Below are 16,578 nucleotides of genomic sequence, written 5' to 3' on the forward strand. Positions count from 1 at the left end.
TTTTCCAACTCAAACTCCAAAGTTGACACACCGTAGAGGTCCATGTGGGCGGGAGCAGTCGGGAGCTGTGCTCCTATACTTTTTATTTTTAAGCTTCACTGAGCCTATACTTTTATTTTAAAAAGAAACCATTCTGGAATGGTTTAGTTTTAAAATAAAAGTGTACGAAGAAGTTGAAGCTTGCACTTCAGTGCACAGCACCGAACATTCCCATAAACAGCAGGTGTGTTTGTTTGGGGAATTTGGATTGTGTGTCTGAGTGGGTGCAGTGATGGGGTTTGAGGGGAGAGGGGCAGGCCAGAAGGGAGCATAGTTCCACTACTTTTTTTCATACACTTCGACCACGTACACACCGACATGCTAAGCTGAATCATTTCTTGTTCGGATGTAAGCAGAATGGGGGCAGCAATCCCTGACTGCAGTCCTGTATTCGCACGCTCTGGGAACTAGCCAATTATTTCCAGAGGCAGTCGAGTGCACGGACTCCTCCTATTTTACACAGTGAGACGCATGCACCATGAGAATGGACCATCAAGGAAGCGGGGATTGTGGATTTGGATATTCACTCGTTCCCTTTGAGGACTGCAAAGCTGTGTAGCCTGAGAACAAAGCTCGGTGATTGAACACTGCCTATTCAACGCAATTTGGAAGGAGCTCTGCACCAGCGGCTTCTGGACTGCATGCATGAGCTGCACAAGTAACAAGGGAACAGCAGAGCCATGCTCCAATTTCTTCCGGGCAGTCATTGTTTACTACAGTGATATTAGTTGACCGTCTGTAAGGGTTTGGGGTTATAAATATGCAACATTGCAAACATGTGTTCATTACGGCGTTCGGCCTGCTTCCAGTTACAAGCTGCCTTGCGTTTCTTGGTTGAAGAAATTGCCGGGCAGGATCGGGCCGGCACAAATGAGAAGCCAGCGTCGTGAAACTACCGCATTGCAATTATGAACGTGAGAACATAAATAACGGGATCATTAAACTGGTGCTGCCACCACGAATTTCTACAACCTTACTCTGGACGCAGCGAGCAACACTGATGGGCAGCTCTGTGTGCTTATGGCAGTCTGTCAGGTGCCACGTCATGAACCATGATAAGTCTGGCCCTAGCAGGCTCCCCGCTGATATTGCAGAAAGGGTAGCAAGGAACGTCCTGTATTACCCAAGGTTGCTTCGCTGTTGGAACAGGTGAGCGTTCAAATGTGGGGGCTCCTTGCTGTGCATTGGCCCCTGCATTCAGGCACAGGATAGAATCCCTTTTGCTCATGTTCATTTTACTGAGGAGGGTGCACTTGTGAAGAGGACCTACTGGACACATTGAATGGCCACCAAATGTTTGGTGATGGACATCCAATGTCACCCCGGGCGGCCCTTTCAGAAAGGCTCATGGAGCGACCCAGCAATCCCCTATGCATGGCAGGCTGCTGCCGCGGGTGTCACCCATAGTTTCTTTTTTTTTATTGTAATATTAGTTGACAAGAGAAAACAACCTTACACAAAAATTGAAACAAACAAACATAGTCATCAAAATAAATAAAACAATAATAATACTATAATATTCTTCCCATAAAAAAGTTAGAACTTATGAAAAGCACAACAGATTTTGTCCCCCAAATGCACCATTTAATTTTCGCCACCGCGCATGCTTTAATAATTTGATGACCGCAATGGTTAAAATATTTTCAGCGCAACTAGACAGTCTCACAAAAAGATCGTCCAAATCCGTGAACATAACCTTGTGTACCAGAGGACCCAGAAGCAGCGATCTTTTAACATTCAATGCGGGACATTCCACCAGGATACGCTTCCTGGTCTGCAAGGGACCCCCTGTGCCCCACAATACACAACCCCCCAGGGAATCCTCTTTGCAGATTGATCCCGCTCTACATAGCTCCCCAGTCGGGGTGCACACATTCCAAGTCGTCAGTGTGCAAGGGGCAATGCTAACAGTGTTTGCCCCTCCGCATCATTTGATCATTTGCGGACGGTGAGGGCGGTATGGGCATTCACCCTCGCTTATACCTTCAGCCTTACCCCTTCCCAGAGGCCAGAAAGAACATCAAGGAAAAGTGTTACACTGTAGCTCAGCTCTTTGTAAACTTCTTTCAGGATTCTGACAGTGGTAATGAGACTCTTGGGGGGAGGGGCATGTCCAATCAGCGTCTTCATTCGAAACCTGAAGGGTAGCAAGCTTGAGAGCAATGGATTCAATGAGTCTCTTGTTGACTCAGTGGGAGGACTCTGCATCTCCGCCTAGCATGTGGAAGATGAACTAACTCCAACCCTTCAGAGCAGAGTTGGCAGATGGTCTGAAGACATCGATTGGAGTGTTTGCCTTTTGAAATCATTGTACAAAAATAGTAGATTATGCTTTTTCAGCACCTGGGTCCATTTTTCATGTGCCGTGTGTTTAAACCGTGTGTGTTGCTTTACATCCAGTTTTTTTTGTAATATCCATTTGGTGTAATACTTTGTGAATTGCATTTTCTGAGGTTAGAATGTTGTTGTTGTTTTCAAATGTTGTTTTTTTGACAAAATTATGAATTTACATTCGCAAATATCAAAGCAACACGTGTATTTTTTCATAATTATGTTTTTTTTTTTAATTTCAGTATCAATTTGTTATTTTTTCACTGTAGACATGTGGACTCCAAGCGTTTACCCTCCACGCACATATTTCAATACGCTTTTCAACTTTTGAATTTCCTGCAACTTGAGTGCAAGAATCTAGAGGAAGCTTTACATCCGGATTATTACATGAATAGTGTTTCGCTGCCTTCCCTCATGGTGGTAATCTTTGCACTGCGAACACACTGAGTGTGCGTGCCTCCCGCAAGTAACGGATAGAATTGGACTGGAACAGAAAATAGTCCTGGGTACAAAAAAGAAAAGTGGGCGGCATTCAGGAGCAGCAAATAGAGAGATTTGTGCAGCCCATTGTTTGGGCAGTATTTTGGATGGGTTGTATATTTGGAAATATTCGCACTGTGTAGCACACTAGTTCAATTGCACCGGCCAAAAACCATACGATCTAAAGGTACACGTACATGGGTCTTGGGGTTCTACTGCGAATATTGTTTTAGGAAACAATTGGCTGAGGAACTCAAACCACCCAGATGTATCAGTAACAATGGCCCGAACCGAGAAGGATTTATAGACGATGTACTGGATATGCCAAAGGGAATCGCCCAAGGAACGTTTAGTTACGTTGTAGCCATTGGTGCACTTTAAAGTACAATGGTCCAGTAAGATTGGTCAACATTGGTGCACTTTAAAGTACAATGGTCCAGTAAGATTGGTCAACATTGGTGCACTTTAAAGTACAATGGTCCAGTAAGATTGGTCAACATTGGTGCACTTTAAAGTACAATGGTCCAGTAAGATTGGTCAACATTGGATCATGTTTAAGGACAGTTTTATGGGCAGGTGGGAGTTCCAAGACGCAGATTTCTTAGGACAATTTGTGCTGAATGGTGCATTCAAATGCCCACTGGACCTGTGACAACTCGATCGGATTTAAAGACAGTTTTACATGTAGTGTGTGGGGATCTCCCCCAAGGAAGTGTTATAGAGAAAGATGGCGAATTTTAAAGTACACCGATCTTTAAACTAGAGTGAAAACATGATAGGATTAAAAACACCTACACAGGGCAGATTGCCTTGCATTAAAGTATCTTTATCGTGGAAACGTGTATCGAGTTCAGCATTTGGAGGTCCTATTAACTCAAAGCAACAATGGCAACTGGATGGGCTCCAAAGACAGTTTCAAAGGGGCCTGCTAGCCAAAGTTCGGTAATAGGTACAGCCCCAACTAGTGGGCCCAACACTCAGTGTCAAGGGCCACTGGTACAGTTAATAGAACCCCATTGGTCAGGCATTGTCAGTCCTCCAGTGATCCCCAAAATGAGTTACAACTTCCCTCAATGTCGCAATGCCCCTTACACGTACATAACAGAGCACAGTCTGCACCTTATGGAAATTGCTGCATAAAGGCCTGATATCATACTCGCAAAATAACGTATCCTGCTTACACCCAGGCCCTGATTTGAAAAACGTTTCATTAATGCGGAATCGTTTTGAAATGTGCTTTGTAAATCCGGCCCGTAGTTTCCAAGATGCTGTTATTGCATAGGATAAACAAAGAGGAACTCCAAATGGCCCGGGAACACAATGGAGCAAAAACCTAATATAAGACAAAAAGATGTTCCCGTATGGCTAAAGTTCTAACACAATTTAAGAAACGAACAGTACCTATTCAACTGGTAGTTAATAGAAAACAAATCGTTCAGTTTTAAACAAATGCACTTGTGTCACCAGCCATAGGATAGCCCTGATCAGCGCCACAATATAGCAGAGAATAGACGCAATATCAAAACATATCGAACATTAATGATCAGCTTGCCTGATGCCCTCAGAATACTAATCATTTTCCACTCAGCTCAGTAAGATTGAGGCGATATGCCCTGAGGTGGCGGGCCCACCCTGTGGATAACTGCCTGTCACCCAAGTTAATAGCCCAAGGAAAGCAAGGGTGGCGGGCCGTTAGCCACAGGCTGGCCCCAGCCACTGAAGGGCATATCGCCATTAGCACCTGTGTAGCACGCTATGCGGGTGCGCATTCTTTTTTTAAAAATGGAAAGTATTTTCATTCCCTTCACGGAGAGAAAATACTCTACCAACGTAGCTGCCCCTCTTCCTTTTCTATGGCGGCCAGAGCCGGGGTGGGAGCAGCAGGAATCACGGGCCTCAGCGAACAGGCAAGTAGGATTAGGGGCATGGATTTTTTTTAACAGCGGAGTCGGGGGGGGGAGATGGCAGAGGGGGTGCGGCCACCAGGCGGCATAGAATGCAGGTTTTCACTGGTAGTGTCAGCCCACGTTCCAGGCCACCTGATTGGCTGGCTCCCCCGCCCAGGGTGCTAATGAATATTGTGAATACTAATTATTGTGCTCAAGTTCAAATAATTCAACATCCAGCATAAGTGAAATCATAAAACACTTCATCATAAATAATCCAACATCATAATAAAATCAAACCTTTCAAGTCGAACATGTCAATCAAATAATCTAAAACATCTAATGAATTTGCAGCCTTCAAGCATCCACGTACGCCATAAGGCACTTTGAGAGGAGATGGACTCCGTATTTAGACAGTAATCCCAGAGGTTTTCTTTAATAGACACATAGCTATGAACTACATGACCCAACATGGTCATGTAAAGTGACCCCGGCCACTCTGTAAAAATATGTCCTGCAGTTTCCATCTTTTGAGGAAGGTCACAAGGTGACACATACAGCACCAAGCCTGGGGTGCTCATTTTATTTGTGGTCCATGAATGGCCAACAAAGGTAACTGATTCATACGCAATAAAATGATCAGCCGGTGAACTGCCGGATCAGGGCATCGAATCAAAGAAGAATGGATCTTCTTATACTGGGGGCCACAGTAGAAACTGCTGCATCACACTTTAAACTTGATAGATGTACAACATGACTGTACCAATCCCACCGATCAAGCCTCTTTTCAAAGTCAACCTTGAGGATTGAGCAAGACTTTTCCACTTCGAGAGCAATCAGTTCACAAACGTCCTTATTCAGATCTTCAGAAAAGTTGTGCCTTTTATCCCTCTTTGACACTTCGTGGCCACAGTTTTCACCCAGCCTGGCCAATAGGGGCCAAATAGGGTTGGCTCTAGATTGTATGTGTAATAGGCCTCTGGTTTTGACGGCGATGCCCTTCAAAGAGATTAAACCCATTTCTAAATTCAGGAGCTCCACAGGACAAGAGGGGAGCAGATCTAATCATTTACTCCAGAAAAAACACTCCAGTCTGTTCAACCAACTGAAATCCTGCAAATCCTGTGTAGCAAATCTCTCTAGTCCAGGGGTCTGCAACCTGTGGCTCACCAGCATTTTTTTGACTACACCTTCCATGATCCCTCATCATTAACTTTGCTGGATTTGACTAATGGGAGTTGTAGTGCAAAACATCTGGAGAGCCACAGGTTGCAGACACCTGCTCTAGGCCATAGAAAACTGTTCGAGTGTGGAGTAAGATTGCAATACCCGTGACCACAATGCTGCAGTCATTTATTGAGTTCCCCTGTTACCACAAGCTGAAATAACGCTCTCGTTTTGATAACTCTGCAGCAATGCCCATATTTTCTCCGTTTTCGCAATGCTGCAGTTGCTCACTTGATGACCCAGTTGCACTGGGCACCGCTCGTGCCCCTGCAGTGCCCATTCATATGGCTATTTTCTCAATTCTCACACCGTCACAGCATTGCGCATATTTGACACACTGGCAATGTTGCATACTTTAATTCCTAAGGCTGAAGCGGGGTCCGTTTTCGAGATGCACGCGTGCACTAATGTTAGTGTTCACATTGCTGCAATAATGCACATACGTTGCAGTTTTCGCGCAATGTCAATAGCGCCAGAGCTCACAAGAAATTCGATGCTGAACCTTGTCCTTGTGCTTTTTTTCATTCTGGGGGCCATATTACAGAAACTTTGCACCGGTACAAGTGCAAGGTTTGTATTTACACACGCACGTTACACGCGTGTTTTTATATTCCGAGCTTGATTCTGGATTCTGAAAGTAATGTATGTACGATTGCTTGATAGCCCTCCCTGCAGTCATTCCATACGCAGGCATTCCAAATGTGTTGTCCGCGCGTGTTGTGTGTGCATTTTGGCGAGGTGAGCTGTTTATCCAGGCGGCGCTCAATTATATTCTGAGGCCATTACGTCTTCGCAGGGGAGTAACCAGCAATGCAAGAGTGGGGGGTGGGGGGGGGGGGGCGAGCCACGAAAAAAAAGTCCTGCTACGTTTCTCCCCAAATGCAGTGCCCATACGGTCTCATCCGCGCGCGCCTTCACCAAACAACTTGTATGGTAACATTAGTGGCAGGTAGCATTTTAACACATAAGAAAATAAAAGTAAAACTGCAGGACCATTACAGATGCAGGAAACTCATCTATTAGAGCTCTGTCCAGGCTCTGTGGGGCAACATACACGCAAACTTCCTAATTAGCATATGGATTGCACCAACAGAAGTGAATTCACAGAAAACGACATTGCAGGGAGCCTCATCAGTCTTTGACACTTGGAGGCACCATGGAAATGACTTTAAAATGTGTTGCCATAAGTAAACCAAGTGGCAAATAACTTGGTGGTACACACTACCTAAAGAGCACTATTATTATATATGGCGCAAATCTATAGCCATTAGCCTTGTTTTTAATACCATCATGAAATGTTAACATAAGATATGCAGTGAATCACTTGCAGGGCCCGAGAAGTGGTTGAAAAGTGGTCTTTTGGTTGCAATCCTTGTTCTACGTTATCCCGTCTCCAGAGTTTTTCTTCACTTACCACTCTACTGGGAGGAGCTTTTTCTGCCAGTATCTTTGCCTAACAGTCTTAAACCCCAAAACAGCACGGAGCGCCGTACGAGTTGACAAGTGGTTGAAAAGTGGTCTTTTGGTTGCAATTCTTGTTCTACGTTATCCAGTCTCCAGAGTCTTCCATCACTTAATACTCTACTGGGAGGAGCATTCGCTGGCGTCATCTCTGCCTAGCAGTCTTAAACCCCAGAACAACACAGAGCGAAACACGGGTCGACAAGCCGTTGAAAAGTGGTCTTTTGGTTGCAATCCTTGTTCTACATTATCCAGTCTCCAGAGTCTTTTTTCACTTACCAGTCTACTGGGAGCAGCATTTGCTGCTGTCATCTCTGCCTAGCAGTCTTAAACCCCAGAACAGCGCGGGTCAACAAGTGGTTGAAAAGTGGTCTTTTGGTCTGGTGGCTCGAGGGGCGCTGAGAAGCAAGAGATGGAAGGCTTACCTCCCTGTTACACTTCTGACTGGAAGATTCACATGGATTGAGTCAGCTATGCCTATTTGTTCTCAGACCGAAACTATAAACATTGGGTCATGTCTGCAATAAAACTTTGCAGCAGGAGACTTATGATCACTGAAAAGGGCTTGGCGACTCTTAGAGAAAGGGGCGAGGGTTAATGTCCGGCTTCTCAGAGACAACAGTATTGAATAGCGTGCCATTTATCCAGCTTGCACAAGATGAGGGAGGTCACTTACACCTCAATCAGACTTCACCCGCCCCTACTCTCAGAAGTAGTGGGAAGGTTACCCTCTACCGTTCCAAACAGGACTCTTAAATTACGCAATCTAAAAATCCTTCCTTGGCTAATATTGTGGGTACTGGGTCAAAACATCATTCTACATTGCTGGTGGAGTTATAGAACACACTTTCACACTCTCCTGCGGGTGTGATAAGGTCTCTGACAAATGAGGGGGTGGACACCTAGGAAGTGGGTGTGCAAGTAGAGGAAAGAGTACGATATGCTCCTCAGCAAGCTTCAACGACAACATTGGATGATTCCATGATATTGGACCATTTCTTTGAACGTTTGTGTGAAAATAAGGAGAAAATCACGAACAGAGGTTGTCACACAAGGGATGAGCGTGATGCACTGAGAAGACTGACAGGAGAAGAGAATGTATAGACCTTATATAATCTCATGGTGAAGTAAAGAATTGAGTAACCTTTTATATGAGGAATAAAGATTGCACGTGTGAAGAGCACTGCTGAAAATGCAAGCCATTTAATAACTGTACAGATGCAGCAACGCAAGTAGACTAAGTAATTACAGAAGCTAGTTATACGTAGTGAATAGACTGAAGGCCAAGCCGCCATCGTATAGAATCTGGACATCAGTGTCACAATTTTAGTAAGCTTAAACTCACGTAGAACGAAGAATCGAGAGTTGTGTCTCGCAGCGAGAAAGCAGCTAAGAATCGTGGAAAGACAGAGAAGGCTATCTGGCCTGGTGTCAAAGGCTGGAGCAGCCAAGAACTGGTTATCTATCCTTGAAGAACAGTGAACCTGATAAGCCGGATCGTATCTTGTCAAGGTGCAAAGAAAGACCACCATGCCTGCCAAGTTAGTTATTTTAACAAAATTAAATACTAGAAAATGGGATGATTTGTGGTCGCCTATCACGTGAGCTGAGGGTGAAAATAGGATTTCCGGAAGCATGCTCACACTCTCTTATATTCTCAGAGGCAATGATACTTTGCAAGGCCAAGTTCAAAGACAGTCTGCATGGCAGAAGGAATAGGTGATGATGGATGCTGGCGTAATTGGGTGGGGAGACATGGTCAAGTCCACCCACTGACATCTGGGGTGCTAGCCTACGTGCTGCTAGTGAGTCGAATGTTCCAGAAGGGCACGAACATGCCAACCAATTGTACCGTGCCGTATAATGAAGGGCCTTGTAGTTTGAGAGCCAATAATATACTGTGAACTTAATAAATGTGAAGATGACTTGCACTAGGTGTGGGCATAAGTTGTCCACCTGACTGTAGAGACTCAATCACAACCCGTTCCCATATATAAAGTATACTTAGTTGTTACCCTTGAGCCTATCACAATCCTGCATAGGTTTTTCTTAGTTGCCACATAATATGACATCATGTATGACAAGTTTTCATTATAAAAGGAGTGTTTTTTACAAAATATGCTGAGTAGAATGAAATGAAATAATGCTGTACGGCATCCATTGACGTCCGGTGTAACTCCCTGTTTTAGACCATTGATAATGAAACATCAAAACAACTTTGCCTTCTTCCTAAGTTGGTTTATTTGGTGTAAGAGTTACTCTGAATCCCATCTACTGCACGATATGCTACCTATTTAAAGGCTATAAACGGACACTTTGGCTGCTACTGAAAGCTCATTTACAAATAACAACAAACATTTCTACCAACTTAATTCCAGAAGACAACGGAAAAGAAGGAAGAGTCAAGATCAGAAGAAAAGTAAAAACCTTCCTGCCCCAATTCTCAACAAGGGGAAAAGTGTTCAGAACTTCATACGTACATTATCTGACAGCGACTCAGTTAAGGATTTAGCATTGGACCAACAGCTGCAATGTTCTTCTCATTTTACTACTGTGGGAAACAGCACTACGTCCCAGATTGTGAGACCACAGAAAAGGGCAGTAAGCAAACAAACCAAGATTACAATGTTTTTGGGAAATTCAGTTTCAACAAATCTATCCCACTCAACGAGTCCTGCGGACCAGACGGAGAAGGATGTGATAGTGATGGCTACAGCTCATCAGGACTCACTTGTTTTGGCTCGGATGGTCGTTCAACCCCTTGTAGCAGTGTCGTAAATGTGTCCCCTGCTTCAGGAGTCTAGTGCCACTCATACTCATGATCAAAGCAGGTAAGCTAAATTTCAAGGCACTGCTATTTGATCAGAGCTTGAGATGTAGGGGAATGGTCAATCGTCTATGAACAGAACCTAGATGCTAAAGGGGTTTCAGGCAATCCCAACATTACGTGCCCTGCATTCTGATGATATCTTTTAGGTTGTTTTTCCAAAACTGAGGACTAGGAGATATGTGTTTCACTTTACATCCCATGTAATTGCAAAAATTGTCTGGCAAGAAAGAGAACTGTTGAGGAATGTTTTGACTTGCATTCGCCAACAGCAATCTCAGACTTCCTGGTCCCTACAACACCAGTCCCTAAGACGGATGATTTGTCTGCGGAATTAAACACACCATTGGGGTTGGCTAATTAATCATTGGAAGACCGGTCTTTGTTGGAAGAAGCAGTCAAAATCTTTTCCAAGATTAGGCTTGCCAAAAACTTTCTCTAGGATGGGGTGCTTAAAATTGTCTCATGGAATGTGTGTGTTTATAACCTAATTAAGGGTGCAGAAAGATGTGTGGGAGATGCTAGCATACATTTCATTCAGGAATCCATGGCCATGAGCCCTTTTGAGTTGGAGGGTCTTCATACCTACTGTAAAAATGCAACTAGAGGCAGCAGGGGTTGCCCTCAAGGGGGGTCTGGCCATTGCAATTGATTTGAATGTGGCGTGTTGTCATTACAAGGTTACTTAACAATCTTTCGGCAATAAGCGTGTCCTAGACAGGTAGGGTTGAAGGGTTTCTTTTTGTTAATGCACACCGGAACACAGGCAAATACACCTACACCTTATTGGCGGAGTGGCTAGAAGTGAGCAAAACACACTCTGTCCTCATGGGGGGAGACTTCAATGCTAGTTGCACAGATGGGCGTAAGCACAGAGACCACGATGTGTGTTCATTTAATCCTCCCGTGATTAAACAAGCTCCCCCCACTGTGTGGGTTGGCCACTTAAAAAATTGCGACCTGTAAATTTATCTGCCGGGGGTGGGTGCCGCGGGCGAAGCATTCTTCACCTGGTATCGGAGACATAAGAGATAATGGATTGATCACTTTTTATGTCTCCTCTACCTTGAGATCATGGTGTGTGTCGCTTGACCGGTGCCCATTCTCAGGTAGTGACCATCTGCCCCGGTTACTTACACTACGCTTGCCTTGAATGCTGTGTTTGATCAAATAAGTTGACCCTTCAATACACCAGACAGGGGTCGATTGACAGTGAATTGGAATGCAGCAGCATGCATAGGTTTTGCGAATATATTAGACCAAGTAGTGAGGAATGAGGGATTCTTGTCCGGAAGCTTCTCGGTAGAGGCTTTCAATTGAACATTGAACAAGTGCCTTGGGCTCTTCCTGAAAAAGGGAAAGTACACTTGCAACAAGAATTACTGACATATATATGATAGTAAAATAGCCTTGGCAAAGAAAAAGAAAAGGCAAGACCTGAGAAACTTGAGGCTAGTTTCACGGCCACTTCCAGATAATTTTCTAGCAAAAAATAAAATTCAAGCCGGCTATGAGAGGCACGTCAATTAAACTGGAGGCCCATATTGCATCCAATCAGGTAATACTCCAAACCTTTATGGGAAATGGTCTAACTTCTGGACTATGGTCAAGGGAATAACCAACGGCGCAAGTGTCCAAATGGATTGTTCTATACCAGAAGACATCTGGATGTCTTACTTTAGGGAGAAATGTGCTTTGCCCAAAGGAGAGATTGAGTGTTTAACACTTTTAATGTGTAATAGCGATCTGTGTTCCTGTCCGTGAGGAAGAGGATATTCGGTGACCCATAGGGCGAGCCAAGGCTTCCAGATCCCCAGGTCCGGATGGCATTCCTCCGTTTCTTATAAAGAAAGATCTGGGGGTATGGCTGGGCCCTTTGATGGCTTTATTTGAGAATGTTCATCACACTTGCAGGGTGCATAGTAATTGTCAGCAATCAATCGCAGTTCCGATTTACAAACATGGGAACACAGCAGAAAAAAAAACTTGAGGCCGATCGCTTTGTTGGATGCGATAAGTAAGATATTCACCTCCTTACTAAGAGATCTTAGCCAACACATAAAGTCACTACATCTACTTTCAAGACATTGTGGGGTTTCCATCTGGTATGGGAACCTCCCTCAATGCCACAATAATTTCCCACATATCAGCAGCAGTAAAAAAAAAAAGGTGTTGTGGGCCCGGTTTACATGCAAATGCTTTTGACACAGTAAGCCGGAGTACCCTATGGAGGAAACGTCTTGCATGGCCAGGGAGGGGGCTGTTTCGGCCACTGTCCTGACTTTTGTGGGGCTGAGACAGGGCTGTGTTTAGCCTCCCACCCTGTTCAACCTTTATCTGTCGGATCTAGACACCCTGTGGGAGTCGGCGGTCACAAATCCTGTACAAATGGGACCATTGATCCTTAACTGACCCCCCATTAGTCTTCACAGAAAGCTAACTTTTTTCTACCATACGCTGTTTCCAATGACTGGTTAATTGGCAAAAATTGAAGGTCGTCATTTTTTTTGCCCAAACGGCATCCAAATACCTTTTTGTGGAAGGTGGGTTTGCATCCCTTGGAGAGGGTTCAATCTATGAGATATTTAGGCTACAGATTGACTGATACCTGTTCTAGGGGGCTTGGAAAGCGTCCCTCAAGGGAGGATTTATGCCTCTTTAATAAAATGAAGAGTTTATTCGCAGTTGTGCCGCTACTCTCTTGTGCCTCTGATTAGTGTTTATCTCTAGAAGGTGGAGACGACAATTCTTTATGGGCTGGATGTTGTGCCTTTGATATGGGGTTCCATCTTAACATTTTTCAAGGCCAGTTGTGGAAAAATACTTGGGTCTGAACAACTCTGCCTAATGAGGTGATGAGGCAGGAGTTGGGTTTAGTTTCCCTGGCAGCAAGGGCTCTGTGGAAGACGCTGGCTGAAAATGCTACATTTTTCAACCCACCGAATAACTCTATCAAAATGTAGGCGACTTGTCTATTCTACAGTCGGCAGTTACGATAAATGACTTTAAAGCTAACATGTGTAGGATTTTGTATTTGATAGAATGCAATGAAAAAGAAATTGTTTGCGGCTGACTGGGCAGAAACTGTAGATTTGCTGGCCACATTTTCTCTTTACAAAGAATACACAAACTTTAGGAGAAATACGGGGGATACCTTGCAGTATATTTCTTTATTCCTGGCCCGAAAATGTGTGCTGTGCATTTGTGCTTCCGATTGAACCAATTTTCTACCGTTTAGTGGAAGAGCAAATGGGATAAGTCAGTAACAAACATCGACTGTAGCTTTTGCACAGTGAACCCTGAGGAAACGGTAAAACATATTGGGCCTCATTAGGACCCAGGCGGATTTCGCGGTGCTAAATGCACCGCGAAGCATGGCGGAAAGCCGCCGATAGCGCCATGGGGGTTGGCGGATTTACCGCCCCATTCCGACCTTGGCGGGGCGGTAAATCCCCAATCCCCATTCTGCCCTTCCCCATTCCCATTTTTGCCCCATAGGGTATAATGGGAGTGGGGAAGGAGTTAATTACGCCACCGTAAAATACGGTGGCGTAATTAACAACGAGGTCCCGTAGCGCCATGGTTTTCTCCGCCTGGTAAAACCAGGCGGAAAAGGCCGCCATGGCGCTACGGGAACTCGTAGTATGGCGGAGAGGTACGCCATGCACTACGCTGGCGTAAAACCCTCTCCGCCAGGGTCCTAATGAGGCCCATTGTCTTGCATTGCGTAGCTTTTGGGGATGTGAGAGTGTGTTACCTGGGCTCAGAAACTTTGTCTGAAATGTTTTGGGTCAGATTGATGTGCGATAACGTTGTGAAACTGATCTGAACTGTATTCATTTTTATGTTTGTTTGTGAAAAGCGTATTTTTATAAGCCAAAACACGATAAATAAAAGAAGGAAAAAAAGAGCTGCATTTAAGACACAGTGAGATTTAATAATTTGCTCAGGATCACACAATTTGGTTAATGGTGAAATCGGAATGTGAACAATTTCAGAAATTGAACACATCTTCCCAGGTTTAGTTGAAAGATATTTATTAAGGTGTTGCTTTGCATTTCATGTGCTTAAATACTCATTTATTGATAGGAATCCCTTGGAAGAAAACCACATTACATAATAAACTAGCCTTTCATAATAAACTAACTATACACGTCGCCATAGAAATATGTTGAGCAATAAGAGTATGGCTGCAGTTTTATTCTCCCCATCCTGCATGCAAAGTCACAATAGCATTAATCTGAACCTAACAAAGCCCCCTAGGGTTTCAAAAAAGACACAATAATTATTTCATAAAGCATGCAGCATTATGCATCCTTCTCAATTCGGATCAGCCCCATTCACAATCCTTAATCGACAAAAGTCCCTGGTCCCTGCTCCCTTTCATCAATGTCTAATGGCTACCATTGTAATGCTCTGTGACAGGACAATGAGGGTGCTGATCAGGAGCACCGTGCTCGGCATCCTCATTGTCCTGCCAGCGGGACACCATTCCCATTGACAAATGTGAGAGGTGCCCGACTGCCAAATGTCCCGGTCTGGCTCTAAAAGAGTCAATGGAGGGGAGAAGTGCCCTCCACCCCAATCGGTACGCCACTGGTTGTTCACATTTATTTGAAACTTCTTGGTGGAAGTTTTGGTGTGGGTGTATGCGTTTGCAAACCATTTCTTTTTACTCTGGAAATGCTGCGCAGATCCAAATTACAGATACTTAAGTTGGATTTTAAAATAAAACTCTCGAGTTTAGCTGTACCAATTTTGTAACTGTTTGTGTTATGCACAAGTTCCAAGGAGAATCTAGGTGCGAGATGAAAATCTCAAAAATTGAGGCTTGCAATTTTGTGAGAAATATCCCAAAAGGTTGGGTTTTATTTTTAAAACCGACTACAAAACACTGATTTACCAACATCTTTTTTACACGAAAATCTCCAGGAAAAGCCACATTGGTCCGAGTGTTCAGATGCCAGGGATGTTGGCTCCCCATATTGGGTGACATTTCAATGATGACGTATGAAGTTACAGGCGTGAACATTTTCTTGTTTTTCCGTAACTTGTGGTGTATCAATAGTGGCCCTATAGTTACGGACACATGGCAGTTTACAGAAGAATATGCAGAAACATTTCCATCGTCAACGTTTGACTTTCTCCAGAACAGCTCACCAAATTGAACTGGACCAACAGAAGAGTAGGTGCCTTGAGACTGGTGCCAACAATGGTCAGGTAACTTGCCTAACAAAGCCAGTTTGGTGGGCACATATTGTTTAAGATGCAAAACGCTCTATGTCTATCAATTACCCACCACTCCCTTTAGGAGCAAGGGACTTCACCAGGTTGTCAAGGTGAGAGCAGCGCTAGATTTTGACACTGGGAAATGCTTCAATATTGCCTGGAGAAGACCACGAGCAGTGCATCACAATGGTCTCCCAGGCCATTGCCACCTCAGCAAATGAGGAGTCTAGTTCAGAAAGGATGAGAAAGCAGCAAAAGGGCAAAAGTGGGGAATCTTTAGATTGAGAACAACTGGGGAGAAAGCAGGGGCTGCAAATCGGCAATGCTAGTTTAGTGCATCCAGCAACACCCATTGCAGAAACTCTGGACCCCCTGCACTATTGAAAACAAGCCCTCTTTACAATTGGCTGTAATGACTCTGGACCCTCTACTATTAAAAACAAGCCCTCTTTACAATTGGCTGTAATGTTGACGATAGCGGGTGTGTTGAAGACGACTGTTACATGCGCCTCATGTCCTGCATGCGCGATGACGTGAGGCACATGTTTAATAAAGGGCCCACCCTGCCGGAGGGCAGGCAGTTCCGGGTACGAGCCAGAGCAAGCATGTCGTCTCCTTTGTTGGCTCCTCAGCAGGGCCCCAATACAAGCCCTGACCATCTCTCCCTCCACCAGCTGCACCGGCAGGGAGGAACATAACACTGGCGAAGAGGATGGGATCGTGGCGCTGGCACACGAAGGCCACCAGGGAATGGTCAAGACAAAGGCCAGAATTCGACACCAGGCGTGGTTTCCTCACATTGACACCAAGGTAGAGCAAGTCATTACATCCTGCTTCCCTTGCCAAATCACAGGAGCACCTCCAAAACCTGCACCTATACAGTTGGCAGAGCATGGGTCATCAAGGTGGGACGCCATCTGCATTGTCTTCTGCACAGTACAGGAAGGAACATACCTGCTGGTGGCCATTGGCGACCACTCACAATACCCAGAAGTGGAGATCATATCCTCGACAGCAGCAGAGACCGTGATACCTGCACTCGAGAAGATGTTCGCAACACATGGCCTGCCAAGACGCATCAGGAGTGACAATGGACCA

Source organism: Ambystoma mexicanum, chromosome 9 (assembly GCF_040938575.1).
Source record: "Ambystoma mexicanum isolate Mex_15411 chromosome 9, UKY_AmexF1_1, whole genome shotgun sequence".
NCBI lineage: Eukaryota > Metazoa > Chordata > Amphibia > Caudata > Ambystomatidae > Ambystoma > Ambystoma mexicanum.